The sequence below is a fragment of the Epinephelus moara genome, chromosome 5 (genome assembly GCF_006386435.1).
Source record: "Epinephelus moara isolate mb chromosome 5, YSFRI_EMoa_1.0, whole genome shotgun sequence".
Taxonomy (NCBI): Eukaryota; Metazoa; Chordata; class Actinopteri; order Perciformes; family Serranidae; genus Epinephelus; species Epinephelus moara.
Genome location: NC_065510.1, coordinates 16,640,071 through 16,661,155, shown reverse-complemented (window position 1 = coordinate 16,661,155; position 21,085 = coordinate 16,640,071). Strand labels below are relative to the sequence as shown.

The 21,085-nt window shown below is 41.3% G+C and overlaps 1 protein-coding gene across 1 annotated transcript in view; it reads right to left on the bottom strand.

Moving 5' to 3' along the window:
- Positions 1-21,085, bottom strand: part of ctnna2 (catenin (cadherin-associated protein), alpha 2) — a 512,716-nt gene that overhangs the window by 391,680 nt on the left and 99,951 nt on the right. The window lies entirely within an intron of this gene.

Sequence of the window (21,085 nt, the reverse complement as noted above, 5' to 3'; positions counted from 1 at the left end):
AGGTGTCTGAATGTCCACGGTGACCAGGGGAAATTACGTCGCACACAGCAGGCACACACAAGAGGTGTTGCCATGACACCGTATATCTCCTGTTGTGCTATCACACATTGCAGACGCACAGTAACAAGGGCTTATGCATTCTGTGCAGCTGCTGCAGCACAGCTGTATAATACTGATGGACATTTATGGGATGAGACATCAAAGATTGATTTATTTCTGTGTATATATCTTAGACATTGAGGGCATGAGAGAGAAATGTTTGTCAGATCACTGGCAATAGAGGTCCCTTGAGGTCAGGAGCTGGTTATTAAGTAAGTCTTATTGAGTGGAGGTTGAGGCATCGCTGGATCAAAAGCACATCACACAAACTAGTTAAATATTGACACAGAAATAACTGCCAGGTAACTGAACCATGGGACAAAACCAGTCACCTAATAAACCCATTTAGAACGGTGTTATTATGTTTGTCATACCTAAAGTGACGCATTTAAATCGATGTTTGATGATTACCTTCACACCAGGCTAAAAAGCAATGTTGTGTGTGGTAAGAAATGTGCTGCGTTGCACCTGTTACAACACGACACAGTGTTTTCACAGGGTCCTGGAGTACACCTGTGCTTCCCCGCAGCAAGATGAGACGTGAAACCACAGGTCAGCAAAAACAAAATTTGCAGGGAGTGTTAAGTTTCTCCTCAATGATAAAACTGGGAAGACTTTTAACTGAAATGCTTTTGATTTGACTGTGCCACCAATGTTTCCTAGCAACCCATTTACACATTACTCAAGTCTTTACTCGCTAAAGCCCAGTTAAGACCAAAGATTTGCGACGCGACGAGACGAGACGAGACGAGACGAGGTGAAACAAGCAACGACTTGCAATGCGTCGTTCTGCAACGTTCTAAAAACCTGCCAGTTCACACCAATACAACTAGGTGAGATGGTGTATCATCGCTATGCAACAACTGTCTGTACTCACGTTCTGATTTCCAGCTTTTCAGGCTTATTTTGTGGCTAAATATAATTTGTAGCTTCTTAAGGTATGAATGAGGATGGTGATAGTGAGATACTGGCTACAGCTGCATTTGTAGTAGTGATGAAACGGCGAAAAACGTAAACAAAACAAACACTAGATGGACTAAATTTGTAATGAATACACCATAATAATATAAATAAGCAGTGCCAACTTATTAATCGATAGAATGTGTATGTGCAAGGAGGCATACTGTAAGCACATACAGCGAGAAGCAGCAGCGATACACCGTGAGGACAGACGCAGAGGGCTCAGTGGAGACAGTCTCCAGATTCTCAACTGACTCCATATCTAAGCACAGCTCAGACCAAAGATTTGGAATGAGATTAAACTGGTTTAAAATGTCCCAGAAAAATGGGGTAGTGGTGTGAACTGGCCCATCTCAGCTCGACTCAAGCTGGTAAATGGTGTCGCCAGCAGCAGGTTTAAGAGCGTAAGGAAGGTCACCTGTTTTAAAAGCTAATCGTCTTGTAGCATAGTCAGCAGGCCTAGGTAGTTACAAACTGTGTTTGCTCGCTGCATGTTTGCATTCTCTGACAACAGCCCTCCGTTCCCACCGAGTCCGTCTCATCCCTGCAGCTGTTGATGCATATGTCAGTCACTGTCCTCAGGGTGTGTCAATATCGGACGGCGGGTTGCCACTGGTGCCTGCTGTATGTGAGCATGTCACTGACACAAATACTCATTGACTAAATAATCGTTGCAGGTTATCTAAATCATTGTATAAGTATGATCCATCTGAAGCTCAGGTTGTTTTGTTGATGCTTTCGCTGTTTCACCACTACTAGAAATAAACTAGGGCAAATATCTCACTATGACCCCTACTTTAAGAAGCTAAAAATAAAATTCAGCTACCATATAAGGTTGAAAAGCTGGAAGCTAGAACGGAAGTATATAAAGTCAGTGTTATGGAGGTGACACATAATCTTGCTGAGTCACATTGGTGTAAAAGTGGCAGGTTTTCAGGATGTTACAGACTGGCACACTGTGCGTTGTTGCAAGGTAAAATTGTTTTGTTGCACATCTTTGGTCTGAACTGGGCTTACGAATGATCTTTAACAATACAAACCCTAAATATGTACTACAAAATGCTTTGCCATATTATATATATTTGTATTTGTGAATATAAATACTGAAACCATCTATTGAAGTGTTAGAAATCTGTTCCAGTGACGACCACTTGAATGGCTTTCTTATTATAGAATATGTTAAATAGTAAATCAGATTTATTCTGATGTGTTTTTGATTTGTTTTGAAGACGAAGTGGGAGAGCGAGCTTTGACACAGTCATGTTAGAGGGTCAGGGCTCAAGGTTTTTACTAGCACGCCTCGGGGCGGAAGGCTATCTGGAGTACTAGAACTTTTCCTGGTGGGCTGGCAGCGAGAGAAAGAACACAGTTGAGAACAGACAAAATCATTTTCAAATGCTGTCTGATTCTTGGGCAGACAGGTTTGTATCTATGAGTGTCTTGCTCCGTGGTTTATTCATCACATTCTGCTCCTGTGCATGGGCAAAGTATCTCATTTTTTCTGCTCATGGTGTGAAATAAATCAAATTATTGGATAGGATAATGAGCAATTTATTTAATATATTGTATGTACTAGCCTGTATTGGTGCCAATGCATCGCTATATGTATGTATCATATATATTTTTAATGTAAGTAATCTGCATCTGACTGCCCAACAATACAAATACAGCCCTCAGACTGTCAGCAGAATAACACGCCACATACTTGAGATGCTCAGCCTTACAAAAGCATCGAGCGGCCCTGTCCGGTTTCCTTTGGAGCAGACATAAATATACATATCCCCCATAATTGAAAACTGTGCAGGCACATGGGGACTTGTCTCAATTTGAATATGAATACAGTTCTCATTTCATTTTCTGCTTTTTAAAATTCTAGTCTGGCATAACGATAACCCCAAACCTCACTCACTGCCACCTCTTCAATAGAAATCATTCTGCTAGACAGTGCCTCTGTCCCTCCCAGTGACCCGGCCCCCTTCACTCTTTCTCTTTTTTTTCCCAAATCAGCTGTTCTCAAAATCAGCACTCCATACAATGGCTTCTGGGACTTCACAAAAGCATTCCCTCTACAAGAAAAAAAAATCTCGAGGACGTGGCTCTACTGTATATGCCGAATAAAAGGCAAAAGGAAGATTCGATATTTTCCCAACTTGGGTTTCATTGTTGTAGTGTTGGTCCATGTAGCTATAGGTCAGTGTAACATTGTACTCATTCTTGTCATTGTAGAACACCCAATTACTTTGCTGGGAAAAAACACACTAACAGAGTCCAGTTAAATAAAAAAAAGAAGAAGTGCAATCCTCAGACAGATTGTAATCGAGTCCAACCTTAACCGAACTATCCGTAGCCGTATTAAAAGGGTTAGGGATTATAAAAAGGTGTCTTTACCTCTAAAATCTATTCAAGCTGTCCTTTGTGTCTTCCTGCAGGCTGACCTGAATGTCTGGCTCTGTTGTGTTTATTATAAACTGTGGGATGTGACCTATAGCCAGTCCAACTGAGAGGTCTAGCACAAGGAGAAGTCATGCAGACAGTCCAAAAAGGAACAGCAGGAAGGTTGTTTTTAAGGCCTGAATTCCCTCTGCACCTTTGGAAACTGTTTGCAGAGGAGTGTTTGTGGTGATGAGTACAATGTGACGCTAAACTCTAGCTTTAATGGCCACAACATTAATGAAATACTATTAAAATAATACTATATGGAGCATGCTGCATAAACTTTGAGTGTTGTTTGTACTTAAGGTTTGTTTGCTCTTTACTCAAGTGATGATAAAAGAATACTTCACCCACAAAATGACCATTTGTTTATCAATTAGTCATGCCTTGTTACCTTAAATTCATAAGGAAAGCTGGTTTTCTTGCACGCCTCAATGGACAACGGCAAACATATTAATTGACTGATTGACTGAGGACCACAACAACAGCAAAAACTATACAAACATCTGTTTACACAACTTGTGCAGTATAATCTAAGTCTCATTTATTCAGTCGTATACTCAGTACTTCCCAAACCCACATGAAATTTTGCTGTCTTTGAACAGAGCTTAATAAGTTTCACTTTCTGTTCAGTTTAAATTGTAAAGTTTGGGCAGAAATGCATATGTCTGGAAAGTAATGAGCATACGACTGGATAAATGAGACTTGGATTAAACTGTAGGAGTTGTGTGGGAGTTTATGAAAAAGTTTGATATAGCTTTGCTGTTGTTAAACGTGGTCCCTAATCAATCAATAAACCAATGTGTGTGTTTTTCTGTGGAGGCATGCGAGAATAACAAAGTTTTCTTCACAAGTTCAAGGTACCTCGGCATGACTAACTGATATACAAATGGTCATTTTGTGGGTGAGGTATTCCTTTAAGAAATAAGCTAGTTGTAACACAGTGCATTATAGAGCGACTGGATCTTTCCTGGGGGTCCATAAATTTACTTCAGTTGTGGCCATTAGTGGAGATATGGAATGGGAACCTCCAAATATCAGGCATAAATGTCAAATGCTTCAGCTTTGGAATAGACTTGTGACAATGTCGGATCAGAGACTCACTAAAAAGATTTGCAATTGGGACACCTCCTGCTGTCATCCCTGGGGTAACGAGTTGAAATCCCCATTTTACTTGAACAATTCGTCATTTATTTTTCAGAACAGGGAATTTCTAGAGTGTAGAATCCATATGTGAAGTATAATCTAAACAAAAGACAAAGATCTCTGTGTGCACAGTTGCGCCCAGGAACATTACCATTAGCCTTAGAAACTGTAGGTTCAACGCCACACGAGAGGAGGACATAATTTGTTTGTTGTGTAATTTAGGTGAATGAGGATGAGGTTCAGTTCTTGTTTAACTGTCCTGTATATAAAGACATAAGGAATGTACTTTTCAGTCAAATGAACTCAATTTATATTGATTTCTTTTGGTTAGATGATCATTAAAGAATTGAGTTTTGTTTCAGAAAGGGAACCCTTCTTGTGGCTGAATTTATTTGCCAGACCTTGGATAGAAGGCAGAATTCAGTTTCTGGACTGAGCAGTTAAATTATATGTACTTTGGATTGTTACTGCAACATTAGTCTCTATATACAGACTCTACATTCAGTGAATGTAGAGTCTGCAGGCAAACCCCGGAGATCTTGCCTCCGGAAGAAGATCGGAAGAGCCCTGGTTTCCAGTTGTAGGCTGTTTGTAGTCCGCGTGATATTGACCAATCACGTTTGCGCCGGCAGCAGTTGTTGCCAGGTTAAACGGTCCGTGCGGTGAACTAACGAGGCGGAACATAATTGGCGTCACTGCAAACTCTGAATCTATCGCAATGGTTCAGCATATTTACTTATATATAAACGGAAGTCGGAAACGGAAATGCGCCTCCTCTGCCCAAATCCAACCGGAATGCCAAAAAAACAGGGGTCTGCCCCCAGAGGCTGTATCGCCGTCTGCTGGAAGTCAGACGCTGAATACAGCCGATGGGTTCCGAGAATGCTGCAACATCATCGTAACTGTGTCGTGTAAACCCATGAGGGTTGGGCACATGTAAGTGTGCATGACACAAATAAAAATCAATCATGCTGTGGGTATGGTGTCCCTTTCTGTTGGTAACGAAAGCAACGGATATTAAAAAGACCCAACTGTTTGCGAATGGTGTGGACTCATTAGTCCATTTTCCATCAGTAGCAGTTATTTATTTTGGTCCTTGTCAACAATTTTTCAAAAGGATTGCAGATTATAAAAAAACAAATAACAAGGCATTAAGTTAAAAGGAAAGAATAAAAGGAAATCAAAAACTATGCAGCCAAAATGTGTAGGCGAAAGCTCAAGCTTGTAGTACCTACCCTTTGTACTCAGCCTATTCTCTTAAGTAACTCATTCACAACTGGGTTTAGGTTATAACTACTGATGTCATTTTGTTGATGATTTGGGCTCCTGACTCAGCGGCAAACCTTGTCATATAATATTTTCCCACCTCTGTAAAGATAACTAAAGCGTACTTACATATACAGTGCCATTTCTTTCTTTGGTGCATAAAAGTCAACTGCCAGAAGATAATGTATCTTGTAATGCTATGTGGGATGCAAAGAAATGATAAGAATAATATTAATATACAAGTATTTGTTCATCTGCCTTTACATGGCCCGCATTCTTCACATCAAAGAACTCCTGCTTGATACAGTCGAGAGCGATGACTGACAGATCAGACTGAAGACAACAGATCAAAAATGCATGATTGTGTTACCCCTCTGCCTCTCTTTCTTCGCTGCATCTCCTACACTCCTTTGCTGAATTGAACTTTACCATACCAACAGCATATCCAACTTTACTCTTACTCTATTTTTTCTCTTTATGTGTTTTGCACTGTATAAGTTATGTCCAGTGCTTGGTGTTGTTGTTCCTTTTTCTGTGATACTGAATTAACCATGTGAATTCCATGACAAATGCCATGTTCAGTCGGCCTTTCAAAGTGTCCTGTGGAGTTCTGACCTGTAGTCGCAGTATGCAGCAGCGTCTTTATGAGTGGGTACCTATTTAGTTTTCCCGTGCATACACATGAGGATGTTTCATGGTTGACATGAGACACTCGGCTGATTTAGAGGTTGCTTTAATGCACTGAGCAACACAGCAAGGCACCGGGAAAGGCAGGGAAGAAGAAGAATGCTACACAGTAAACATGGATATAAGCAATGCAAGATTTAAAATGAAACATCAGGTTTGCAAATATTTTATGAGGAATGCATTCAACATATTTGTTAGACCTCAAGGACACACAAAATGCATTTTAGCAAGGAACAATGGGAGTAAACATAACTTGTTTGTTATAAAAAAAACTCCACGGGGCACCTTTCACATCTGCCCACAGGCAAAGAATTAAAATCAATCTTCTAACTCTGGCTCAGTCTTAAAACTTTGTTTTCATGGCTCTTTGTGCGATTCCCAAATGTTAATTTTAGAAGAACTGTCAGCTGCCTTCGCAGATTAAATGAACTTTGATGGAACAGTGAGGAACAAATGTTAAAACAGTAGACAGTGAGGCAGCAGCACAGCACGAAACACGGCCACGTCATTTGTACTACCAGACTGAAAGACCAAGACATCCCACTGAACTGGCATTTAAAAGAGTTGAGAGGTTGATGCAAAGGAGGCTGAAAAGAACAAGGCTGGCAGAAGAATTGCAAGTAATATTTTCTTCATCACTCACTTCCTTATTTGCAAAGCATGAAACGCTTTAGATCAGCGAAACACCACACTGTTCTCACACAGGCAGATTACATCATGGTCTTTAACTCAGGGTGTACAGTCATTTGTTTGATGTTCAATCATTTGTTTGGGTTTCACATGATTTGCTAAACGAGAAGGGATGTATCAGCAGAGCATCCACTAGCGAATAGGCAACTGGGTATTTACCTCTGTGTGGAGAGGCAATGGGGATGAGGAACAGGCAGCCAGTGGTCTTGGCAAGGGAGGCAGAATCATTTTCAAAAGTTTCTCATTTAACTGCCGCAGCTTTTGCAAGATACAGAAGAAGCTCACAACCTTCAGCCAAGACGCATTTGCTACTGGGTGCCATTGAGGCTGAAAGCGAAAGAACAACTGCACACAATGGCGATGTACATACTGCAAATGCTTTAGTAGGCACCATTATAAGATTTAAAAGACCGGAAAAGGGATAAAGGCAAAAGATGTGGAACTAACAAGATGAAGGCGTAATGCCGGCAAAGCAAGAGCATAAAAGAGAGCAGTCAATTTCATTGCAGCAAAAGGAAGACTTGACAATGAAAGCTATGCTGATGAGAGACGAGCATCATCTGAGTCTATGCTAGTTATCACTCATGGAGCATTTTCTTTTCAACTCACAAGCTGAAAAGAAAAATACCTACTGAACCCACCGTGTTAAACCTTGAGATTATCAAAACACCCGTTTAATGAGAACTTAACTTGACGTGCTGTTAATGGGAGCACCTCCTTGTCCTTCAGGGAAGTTCGTGTTTTTACTTTTGTTTTTATCTGATGAAGCAGACTGCTTTAAAAATGCTCTCACATTCATATAACTAGGACCAACTTTCTGTCTTTTTTTTCAGAGTTGGAAAATTTAAAAAGAACCAGAGTGGAGAGGAACTGGCTTCAGTGAAGAGCTGGGAGAGCTGGGCTCTGGATCATCGCTCTGTGCGGATGTACTTACTGCCACAGAACACTCCATTATCTCAAAATGACAGCTAAATTGGCCTGTCAACAAAGCTACACTCATCTAAGCAACTTCACTGGTGCATTAGTGCTTCTTCCAAACATAGATCAGGGATATGGGGCATCTCTTCCGTTCTGGAAGCCACAGGGGGAAATTAGAGAGTTTCTAAGTGCTGCACTATTCAAACATGCAGGCTTGGCTGTTGGTTGGTTTCCCTTGCCTATCAGAATCCAAGATGAGCTGCTTGAGTATTTTGTTCATGATTGCTTAAAGTTGAGGTGAAAAGAAAAAAAAAGAATAATCAGCCCAATGAATCAGGGGAACAAAATGCTGTTAAAGAATGGTAGCATTCAATTGATGGTGTGTTATTAATTCAAAGTTAGTATTCCATTTGGCTGCTTCAGCTTGAACTCCAGTGAAGAGAACTGAACTTTATTGTCTTTTAATAAAAAGCAGCCACTCTAAATATCTATTCATCTATTCTTTAGTTAATCAAAAACTGACCTTAAGTCTTTTAAACAATCTGAATGCAACATTCAGAGCATTATTACTGACGCAAACCACAATTTGCTATATAAAGATATTGTGGGAAAATGGCATATTAAATAGAGAATGATGTCATGCAACCTCTTTGTGTGTTGTAATCTAAGATTCTTTGTGGGTTCTTATGGTAAACCAGTCCAGCCAGGCATGCATGTTAGTGCATGTGTGCGGCATTGTGGAAGCATAGCGTCCACCCTCTGGTTGCCCCCTTGGTAACACTGTTAGCTCTGTCAGCACTGCCGTTGTTAAGCGCTGTTTATGAAGTTAGCACTGATAGCCGCTACCTGCTGGCTCAGTCACTTCTAAGGTGAGAACTGTGTCCAGACAACACAAAAGCCACGTTTCCACGAAACACTTTCTGTATGGTACATTTGGAACCAAAAGTAACCCTTCAGACATGATACCTAGACCCTAACGTTTCCACCGCCAACAGCACCCTTAAATGTGGGCGGGGTTATTGTCACTCACTGCTCCATCTAGCACTCGCTGTATTTCCTCCTTTATTAGTCTGCACCTTGTTTATTGTCCACAGAACAGGGCTGCACGCCAACATTTCCAGAACAAAATAGAACAGGAGTGAGAGTCTATCTTAAAGGGATGTTTAAAAATAGCGGGTTTGCGCATTTAGTCCTTCTCAGGCAAGCTCAGGGGTTCAGTGTTGCCGGAGCCCACAGGAAAAACGCTCGGCGACGCTTTCTTTTCTCTGAATGAGGATTGGGATATATGCAGTTCACATAAACAATTTTTTTTTATCTTTTTAAATGTTTGAAAATCCACTCATTACTAAACGTGCGAGTCATCCAAGAGAGATGATAAAATCTAAAGTAATGGTCAAAGTTGTCACACTGAAATTTAAGGTGTGCTGATGGATTCACGTCATTAACTCATATACTGAGCAACATAACAAGTAAACGTTCCACCTTAAAAGTTGTCGCAGTAGGCCCAGCAAATTCTTAGACTACAGCTGCTGCAAGAGGCAAAACATCCTCTCATTTTATAGTTACAGTCTACATACATATGGAAAACTCTCCACAGTAGGTACAGTGGTTATATAAGCATCAAAACCAGCCACAGCTCAGCCCTGAGCAGAGTGACTGTCTGCTATTGACCAATCAATAGACTGCAGTGTTCACAGCTCCACCTTTTAGTACCAGATCTGTGTGCTAGGTACCCCAACAGAGGGCGGACCAGAAATGGTGACAGTGCGGAACAGTTCTATTGGTACCATCCACAACTTTTCACAGTGGAAATGGAAAAAAAGCGTACCGAACTGAGCTGTACTGTACCACACTGCTCAGTGGAAACAGGGCTCAACACTCGGAATATCACACAGAGCCCCTTTAACATAACACAGTACAAATTTTTAATATTTTTGCCTGGATCTGTCACCCCAAATCAGTATCCCCTTTGTGGCTCTTAGCTGACTATGATTAGCTTTCCTGTATATCTCCTGACATATCTGCAGAACTTAAGCAGGTAACTTAAGTCAGCCAACCCTGAATTGCAGCATTACTGCTCTAAACTCCTGTGAATTAAATTGCCTGAATGTGTGTCTGGTAAATCCCTAAAGCAACGCCACTATCTCCAGTCCGGGCTGTTGAGGACTCATCCGTCCCCTAACAGACTGTACACCCACTCTACGCCTCAGGCTTATCAGTCTATTAAAAAAAAATGCCTTGTGTAAATTAATGCTTGCTGGATACCACTAAGCATAATTAAAAAGGTTGCTACATGTATGCTGTAGAGTTTCACCGTCCAATGCTCAATGCAGTACATATGGATATGTAAATCACAGGGAAAAACTGGTAGCTAAAGTCTGTAGAGGATATCTTTTTTAGGTTCTCTAAAATGTTTACACCACTGAGTGTCTGTAGAATTGTGTCTAGAGAAAAGAAACTACTTTGCATTTCTATACAGTCAGACTTTGAGGTAGGGAGCTTAGCTTAGCAACATGGAGACTGAAAATCAGACAAGCGGCTCATTTATAATCTTTTGGTTAGGGTTTGTCTCAAATCCACTAGGAGTTCCCTGCCAGATATATCCCTTTGCAGAAAAGCTAGCCTCCATAACAGGACTCTGCGCTTGTGTGTATGTGTGCACATGCCCGTATTATTGTTCAGAGATAGTGCAAGAGAAAATGTGTGGGAGGAAATAGTGCATTTCAGAAAGTCATCAGAACCTTTTGCAAAGTACTGTAGCATTGTGTCGCTGGCAAGGACAGGGTGGCCTTAAGCAAAGATACTGCCTCGGAGCCTTGCTTCTCTGTTTGTGCATTTACCGGTATGATATGAGACAAATTTGACCAGAGGACAATTCATTCTACACCTTCGCCTTTCTTGTGGGCAAAACTGGACAGTACAAATGGCCCTGTGTGTCTGTGTGTGGTTGCATACAGCACATGTCCTGTATGTGCAAAAGCCAGCATGCCCCCGCATCAATGAGATTGAACAGAGCTGAGTGGGCAAGCTGGCAGGTGGGGCTCCTACAGAGAAGACCTTGACTGGAAGGCAAGATACCTTTAAAAAAAAGAAAAGTAATTTGCTGCACCTACTCAGAAATCAACCACCAAGAGTTTTATGCTGAGAGAGGTCGGAAGATGCAGCGAGGCGATTCACGCTGGTTGTTGTTACCATTTAATTTAGGGTGGCTGTCTATATATGGAGAGAGCGGTTAGAATATACTAACACCCCGTTAATCATTTCTTTCCTTCGAACTGAGAATGTGGGCCAAGAAAAACAGTGTGAATTTTGCTTATAATAAGCAATACTAACAGAGATAAATTAAAGCCAGCGCTGAAAGTCTGGGGATACTTGAGGATGTATTGTTACGATAAGCCATCTGATGTATTATGATAAATGTCCTAAAGTACTCTCACTGTGTTGTGTGCATCATCAAGACATGTAAATGTAAACTGCCAGAGTGCCTTGGCAGAACATCAGTCAGTCTAATCTAACAAGACTTAATCTATAACTGGAGATAAACAAGAAGAGCTGAGTAATTCCAGAAAGCTGCAGAGTTTTATGGGGAAAACAGGAAAGTGGAGAAGGCTGGTCACAATGGACCCAAGGCTATAAGCTCTGACTGTAACTAGTATGGATCTCTGTTTACCAATGACCCATCCCACTCTCCTGCTTCTCTTTCATGCCTTATTGCCATCAAGACAAGACAGGCAGTGGCTAATTACTGTACAGCAACAAACAAACCAATACCTCTCTATCTCCCTGGTCATGTCCCATTACTTCAGCTTAGTTCCCCTATTCATATTTCTCTTGACAGGTGCATCTGTCCATAGAGAATGAGGCAGTGTTTCAATCGGCAGGCAGAGGATGTCGTAATTTAGAGGTGTACCTCTGGGCTAACACATGGCTCAGCCAAGGTGAAAATGACGGAGGGAGTGGAGTTTTATTGAACACAACGGGGTTCTTGTCAATAACGCTGCCACTTGGCATTGTGTTCGATGCCGTTATTAATGCTTGGGGTCCGCGCGCATCTGCACATGACTGTGCATCTGTGCATGTTTGTGTCTGACCTTCCCCGGCAAGTATCGGTAGGTGCAATGATCAGGATAGACTCTTTCCTCTCTGCCAGTTTCTCACAGGCAACACAGGAATGTGTTGAACACCCACATGCTCAAGCGCCGAATCAATGTGAGTCAAGGAGAGAGAGAAATCGGGGGGAAGGAGGGACAATGCGGGGGGAGAAAAGCGGCAGACTCTGCGTGTGTGTCTGAGGGAGAGGGAAAGCGGGAGAGAAATAAGAGGGAGTCTGAAATGAGACAGCAAGGATAGGAGTGCACAGATTGATATAGCAATTACCAAGAAAGCTATCCCTCAGTTAGGAATACATCTACATACATTAGAGCAGGGGTTGCTCTCCAGCCACTGTTTCTCTGAGGTCGGCTCGGCGGCGTCTCATACACAAACGGAGCAGGCGAAAAGGTCATCGCTGGGCAGCCACTGCGCACACACTAACAATGAAGAGCCCATCTATCGTGCTTGTTGCTCATACCACCAGAAAAAGAAATCCATCTGGTTGGCAGGGGAAGAATGAAAACAAACTCCCAAAAAGAGAAGCTGAAGTCTATCTTCATATACAGACATATTGCACAAGAAAAAAAAACAGAATGATCAGCTTCTCCGCACTGGTCTGATGTCTATGATGTTTACTGGAATTCCCAAGTGGGCTGTAATTCAAGGCGCGTCTCAGTGCGTCATCCCATAAACATGAACGTGGTCAATTACCTGTCACTGCACAGATGAACGCATGCAGCATTCGGGAAAGCGACTTACACTTGGAAGCGACGCTCGCCACAGTGAGATTCAAAGGACTGGCTGTCATGCACACTTTCCCTGAGCTAGCAAGTAAATCCGGTTATAGTTAGCCTATAATGTATGCAGAGAGAGGACCGGCATATGCTTGTGCAGTGACTACAGGCCCTGCAATATATAGAGGGGAGTTTTGCATGAAAATGCGACGCTGCTACCAAACGGGCTCAGAGTATGCATGTAAGCACACTAGTATTTCAAACACCTCTGTTGGTTCAAGACACATCAGACAATGAGAACAAAGTGAGAAAGGGAGGGAGAGGGAGACAGAGAGGCAGAAAGAAGGCAGAGAGGCAGAGAGGTGAGGGGGAGTGAGAAAGATGCTGTGTAAATAACCCCCTGAAAAAGAAGAAAGAGGTAGAGGACAAGCAGATGGAAACAAAAACCGTGGCAAAAATGATCCAGTGCGACTTGGATCTCTGCTGCAGGCTCAAAGCTATGCTCTGCCGGTGTATGCATGTCTGCACTGTGTGTGAATGAAACGTGTGTGTGTGTGTGTGTGTGTGTGTGTGTGTGTGTACAGTACATGAACATCAACCGAGCACCATTCACTGTGTTTTTATGTCAGATAGTCGTAGGTGTACGAGAGCTGTGATGACACAACAAGGCTGGGGAAATGTGCAGCACAGGTCTGCTAACTGTGCCGTCCTCTCTCTCTGCCGCTGCGTGCAGGACAGGAAAGCGTTAATATCCAGCAGATGTGGGCCGAGGGGTCAAATTGGTAAGGCTGTACGGGGTTATACTGAATTCTCTTTGACAAAGCTCGATTCAAGGATCATGCATCAGACCATCACGGCATTAGAGGATAGCTTCCATCTCATTAATGGCACACAACTATACAAGGTGAAGCAGGCTCCTGCTCTGAACAGAGAATGAGCCAGACTGAAAATCTCTGTTTCTAAGGACTTGCAGGAAAAAAGGATAAAAATGGAAAAGCTAGAGAGAGGGTGGGGGGCATAAAGAGAGGGCGAGGATGGACAAGTGATGAAAGTAATTAAACACTGCCATCTGCTGGTCACGGCGTGAACATCACCGTGTGCTTTTGAGTCTGAGGATTATGTATTTGTACAGGTGCACCTTTGACCACCTGTTTGCATTGATCCAACCAAAGCAGATGTGACACACAAAGGACACCGCGCCGGGCCAAATTTGACATAATAATACCAAAAAACGTCCATCCCTGCTCAGAAAGAGGCAAATCTAATTTGCTGGTTGAGCGAGGAGAAGGAGCGCTGAGGACTGAGTAATCATTTTGATGCAATCACAATTATGTTAAAAGACACCATCTTCTCCCCACTCTCCTTGGCTCATCTAATCGAAGGCAGCAGCGGTGGAGGAATAAAGGGAAAGACCTTCGATAACTCATACTTGTACTGGCAGGATTTTCCTAGCTCTGTTACATTACCTGAGTCATAGTGTATCTTGCATTTCTTCATAGTGGAAAAAAAAAATGTCTATGAGAAGTACTTACTTAGCTGCAGCTGACAAGCTGACGTCTTTATGTGCGGCACTTCAAGTAAGTGTGAGTGAGCAGGAGAGACCAACAGTCAATTTTTAAAGGCTGTATCAGGTGCTTCGTGCTTTTGACTATACAAGAGTCAAAGCGGGAGAATGACGGGGAGAACAAGAGTGTTTTTTTGCATATTAAAATGTGCATAGCTGTTACGAGGTGAGATAGAGAGAGTTATAGTCCGTCTGTTTCCGGCCTGCATGTAAATGCTCACAGATAGCGACCAGCCTCTTTGGAAACAGATCTTTCTACATGTACAAGGCACGTACATCCCCTGCATCTTATGCATTCCAATATTTCCCAAAATGAATTCACTGCTCTGGCATATTTTTGTGTCCTTTAAAATCTAATGGAATTGCCACACTGAGTATGTGTGCTGTGACCTAAAAATCTACGCCTGTGTGTGCTATAGTGTGTCTTTACCCACATACCCGTAGGGCCCTGACTCCATCTGTCCTCCCACTGAGCTCAGATCCCCAAATAAAGACTTTCATTCCAACATGACAGGGCTTTTCCTGCATAGCAAATTTAAAGGTGGCCATCCTCAAATTCTGCGCCGCCTTTACCAAAAACCTGACCGTGACCTCAATAATAAAACTGTTTCAGGACTGTTGTGTTAAATCCCTCGCTGTCAACTGTTACCGCAACGATTGAATCAATCCAATCCAGCATGGTGCCGGGGTGAAAAGACAATAGAGTCGGATGGCATGCTAATACACACCGGCCATTATAGGCATAATTCATGTTATCAACAAAGAGAGGTACATTAGTGCAGGAAGATTTTATTAGTCAACAAAGTGCTCAAGTAACAAGTGAACCAAATGTCAACCTCGCTGTCCTTAGGTGACTCACTGCGATGAGTCATTTCACACTGAGTGGCTTTTCCATAACAGATGAAGCTGTCTTTAAATATTGTTTGCAATATTTATAGTTTGAAGATCTTTTCATAACAGCACCACTTTGTTATTTCAATGAAAAATAATACTTAACTGAATAATATTTAATTATATTTAATAGGTGAATCAGTGTTTAAAGGAATGGGTGCCTCATTTTGAGCCAGGAAAATTCCTGAGTCATATTTTCACCCCTTGAGACGACTGACGCTTCCACAGCAAATTAACTGCTGATATTAAAGTCCAATATTTGTGACTATGTGATGGGAACTACACCCATTCTCAAAATTCATACATGTTATGTTCTTAGACAGTCCAAAAATATGGGTAAACATGAACAACTCTCTCCCAAATCTAAAATCAAGAGCGGTGAAACTCAAATTTTTGTTGTCAGAGTATAAAGTCTGCAGCTGCTCCATAGACAATAAATTGGGAAAGATATTATAGATGACACTAAGAGCACCCGGGGGAATGTTCTGAGCATGTGGTTACATGTTCTGTTTCAGATCTGAGAACACTACAATACAATGAAGCTCATTTTGGTATCAAAAAAGAAAACAAACCCACTGTGGGCCCACAAAATCAGCCCCCCATTCATTTTAAGAGTCCAAAATTGCATGCTATGCACTACATGCTCATTATGTGTGCGAACATGAACGTACTTCTGTGTGAATAAACAGTAGTATGTATCTTTTTAGACACCCTGAGCTATAATTACCTCATCACATCCTGAGAGCCACGTTGCCAGTTGGAGATGTATAACCATGGTAACTACTGCCAACCTCAGCTCTACCATCAATTCAAATATAATTTAAGCAACATTTTACACCTAGAAAATTCAATCGAATTCTTGCTTCACTTAAATTGAGGCATTTAGAAATGGTAGTCAAATGATTTGTAGGTATATAAATGCTGAATGTTTCATTCTTGCTCGACACTTTGGTATTCAATTGGCCATCTTGTTGTGCAACAATGGAAATGAGCCCTAATGCTTTTTTGTGTATTTTAATCATAGGCTGCATAAATGAATGGATGTAGCTACTGTGATGTCACCCATTGGTTTGTGGACTGCCGTTGTAAATAATAATAATAAACTTAATTTATGTAGCACCTTTCATATAGCACAAAGTGCTTCACAATAAGGGCAGTATAAGCACTGAGAGCTTCACATGGAAATGGAATTTCAGACCTGTATGAAGAAAGTCAGAGCTAGTTAAAGGCTAAAGTGAACAGACATGTTTTTAGCTTTCTTTAAAAAATATTTAGCGAGCTAGCTTCCCTGATATCTGTAGGTAGCATGTTCCACTCAAAGACTTGAGTTTGATATTTCAGCTGTTGCCAACTTGGTTTTTAAGAGCCAGAAGTGACCATATTTGGACGAGAGGGTGGAGATGTTAATAAGCGAAGGGTGGCACTGACTCAAAGACTGTAGCAAAACCTCACAGACAGCCTGTCACTCATAAGCAGCCCTGCCCTTAAATATGTGTAACTTTGGGCCTTAATAAAATGTAAATAGATGAGTTATTAAAAAATGTCCCCCTGAATAGTGACATAAATGTTGAAATTAGCTAAAAAGACCACAACTGTTTTTGTACCAGGCTTAAAACATATTTGTTTCTGCTGTAAAGTTGGGCATTTTAACCTGGGGGTCTATGAGTACTGACTCGCTTTTAAAACCAGCCTCTAGTGACCAATTGATGAACTGCAGGTTTTGGAACTTTAGCATTGGCTTCCTTTTTCAGCCTCAGAGTTTGCCACATTTTAATCCTTGACAAATTTAAAGGTTTTTTTAGGAGTCTGTTGTTATCATCAGCCTGTCACGTATGTTTTAAATCTTGTCACATAATATGATCTATCTGTCTGTTGTCCAGCGGAACGGTGGTGACGTGGTTAGCATTGCCACCTCACAGCAAGAGGGTTCCAGGGTGGGGGAGCCTTCTGTGCAGAGTTTGCATGTTCTCCCCGTGTCAGCGTGGGTTTTCTCCAGGTACTCCGGCTTCCTCCCACAGTCCAAAGACATGCAGGTTAATTGGTGACTCTAAATTGTCCGTAGGTGTGAATGTGAGTGTGAATGGTTGTCTGTCTCTATGTGTCAGCCTTGTGATAGTCTGGTGACCTGTCCAGGGTGTATCCTGCCTCTCGCCTAATGTCAGCTGGGATAGGCTCCAGCCCCTGCGACCCCTAACAGGATAAGCAATAACGGAAAATGAATGAATGAATAAATGTCTGTTGATGTCACAGCGTTAGGTGTCCACCATCAACTGTTATGAACATTGTCTTGTACTGCATTGTAATGTGGGATATTTATGTCAGCATAGTGTCTACTGATTGGATACTGTAATATGTCACTGACAATAGTATGCATTTCACGCACTATTGGTTTAGTACTAAGGTTTTGGACACAATAAAAAATATCACATCTGTTTAAGCAGAACATGTTAGTATAGAAATTCAGATGCAGCCACTGTCTATATAGCCCCAGACTTTATACTTGATGACATCACAAGTTTGATTTAATGGAATTTTCCTAGGCCATGGAAATAACCTCTTGGGACTCTTAATTTAGGCTGTGTTCCCATATTTTTTTTTTTTTTTTACAAATACTGGAAAAAATTGAAATACTAAATCATATTATATTTTTACATTTTCAGAGGCTAAACTTTCCAAGCATGTACACAGCATTCTGAAACCCTTGCAATATATTTGATGAGGAACTCTTAAAGGTAAAAGGTGGAGGGGGGGTGGTTGATGTCGCCTCTTAGTTATATGCCAAACGACAATGAAATTGAGTGGATTTGAACTGATGCTGACCTCCCCTTTCTCTCTTAATAGATCTTGTACCTCAGTGTCCTAAGTTGACTCGTTCCAAACTAATTCTGGGTGTCAGTGAAAAAAAAAGTACAGATGAGGTCATCCCCCCTTTCTTGTCTTATTCATAAGCTGCCCTTTCGCTCCAGCTATAGACCCGTGTCTGTGCCCTGCATTTAAACATCTTGTCTAACCTTTAGTGTCACGGACTGTACATGTTCAGAAGCAGTTGAGGCAATGTGCTCAGCATCCTCGCCATTTTCATTTCCGTGGCCAGAATCTCCCTTCAACAACATACACACAGTCCTCAGGATGTTTTTTTCCTCCCTAATTAAAGATGGAAAAGAATCCACATAGCAGGCGATCTATATTCTCGCTGATTTGGGCGTGGTGTTGTGCTTTTACAGATGATTGCACATTCTTGGCAGTGAGATAGAGGAGATGAAAGGTACTCTGTGTTCTTTTTTTCAGTCTACCAAAAAGGAATACTTGTTTACAGTGTGATCAGGATTATTCATTCCTCGGTGAGTGTGAGACGGATATAAATTATTGTGATCGCTGGGAGAGACACTCCTGCATTTTTGTGCGACTAAATGTCCTGTGATGTCTCAGTGAAAGAGACTGCAAAGAAGGCTGGTGACAGAATAGAAAATAAAGGAGTCAAAACCAATATTTAAAACGATGACATCTGTTTGGCAGAGAGAACAACTTGTCTATATTCACTCACTCATTTCCATTAATGAAACGAGCACCGTCATACAACAGCTTGTTAGGCAAAAATATCAACCAAAAACTGAATCCAGCTTCAATATTCAGAGCTTTTCTTGCCTGGAGAGGCTGTGCGAGTCTGAGTCTGTATTTAGGTCTGCCATCCATGAATCTAACCACTGCAGCGGAGTCAAAGAATGAGTAACAGATCAAAGCTGACTTAGGACAAGGAGCAGCACCCCAAAACAGATAAACGCAATCATCCAACTCTGCAGCATCCACAGAAACTCAATTACTAGAACAAAGCCACCATACATGTGAGTTCTCGTTGGTTTGTCTTTATGGAAACAAAAAAAGAAAGTGAAAGTCTGAGATTATCTGGGAGCAGTGTGTAGCTGCCCCCATGGAATTGTTGCAATACAATAACATACACATCCCAAATTATATGCACCAGATACAGCATCTTACAAAAGTGCATGTGTAGCCCATACACAGCCGTGCAGACGCACAAACTCCTGCAAGTACCATGCCTCACAGCTCAGTATATCAGGTCATTACTATTCAGAGAGGATCTGACCATACCCTGTCTCTGTGGTAAGTTAGGAATTAAACATGCACCAGCTTCAGGCAAGCACAGAGGGCTAAGCAAAGGGCAATTTGTCTCATTTAACTGCTGCCTGTCTGCCGAATAGAATCGAATTATGCAGGTCTTTTGCTTTTCTAAAAAGCCGTACTGTTTTACATAAAAACAGAGGCGATGTGATTACTACAGGCCATGGCCTCGCTCAGAAGAACAGGTTCAGAAGAAACTAGCACTGAGTTGTTCTCAAAGCGTCTGAGCCCACATTGCTAGATGGCTTTTAGTTGTTAATCTAATATACCAGAGTCTGTTGCACTCAACTGGTTTGATATTTCTCCTCACAGCAGCAGCATTAGGTCAAAAATAGAAGCTACCTGCATTTTCCAAACATCACCACAAGGGGTCACCCACATACTGTAAACTAGGGAACCTTGTAGACAGAAAACATCAACACTACTGTGAAATATATCACATTTTTTACAGACTGTTCATCCTGGTATAAAAAAACAGAGCATTGTAGTTTTTAAGAGCATGATGAACACAATGAGAAAGGGGAAAGACACAAATGGATGGCCAAAGAAGACGAAACTGCCGAGGTTTATGTCAAAGTGAATAAGTACTCTGATCATGGTTAAAACTAAATCATCTGTTTCTTCTCTGTGCGACAAGTGTCAATCTAACAAAGTGACTCCAACACACTGTTATATAACCTTTCCTAAGTTTCAGAAGCACTGGTGCAACATTTTCCAGACAATTTCAGGCGGTCTTGATTCAAGAATTGAACCTGAACCACAAACTATTGTTTTTAATATTCCAGCGACATTTGACAACCTCACATCAGCTCAAGGATGACTTTGTCATTTTCTTTTTTTCAACTCTTCTTTTTCTATTGTGTTTTTTATTTTCATTTTCATATATTCTAAAAGAGAACAGAGTCTATCAGTTTTCTCAGTGCACTAATTATCTATGTTGCATTTGTATATTTACTAATAATTTCTTTATTTGTATAGCCTGTATTTACTTATAATCTGTGCAAACTGACACCACTCTAAATAAAATGCTTTAACTATAAAACTAAATCATCAAGCTTACTGTATGTTAATAAAATATATGGGTACAAATATCTTTAAAAACGTGTGTAAAAGTAGTTTATGTATTTTGACTGTTTGATACATGTCTTATTGATTGATTATTGATTGATCTCTGTCTCTCTTTCTGTCTTATTGTGTCATACGGACTACTGTTTATCATGTTGATCTTTTCTGTACGACATCTATTGCATGTCTGTCCGTCCTGGAAGAGGGATTCCTCCTCAGTTGCTCTTCCTGAGGTTTCTACTGCGCTGTGAGGGTCCTAAGGGCAGAGGGATGTCGTATGCTGTAAAGCCCTGTGAGGCAAATTGTGATTTGTGATATTGGGCTTTATAAATAAAATTGATCGATTTATTGATTGATTACCGTAGTGCATAATCACCCCAAAATTAACACAATCAATGGTTAG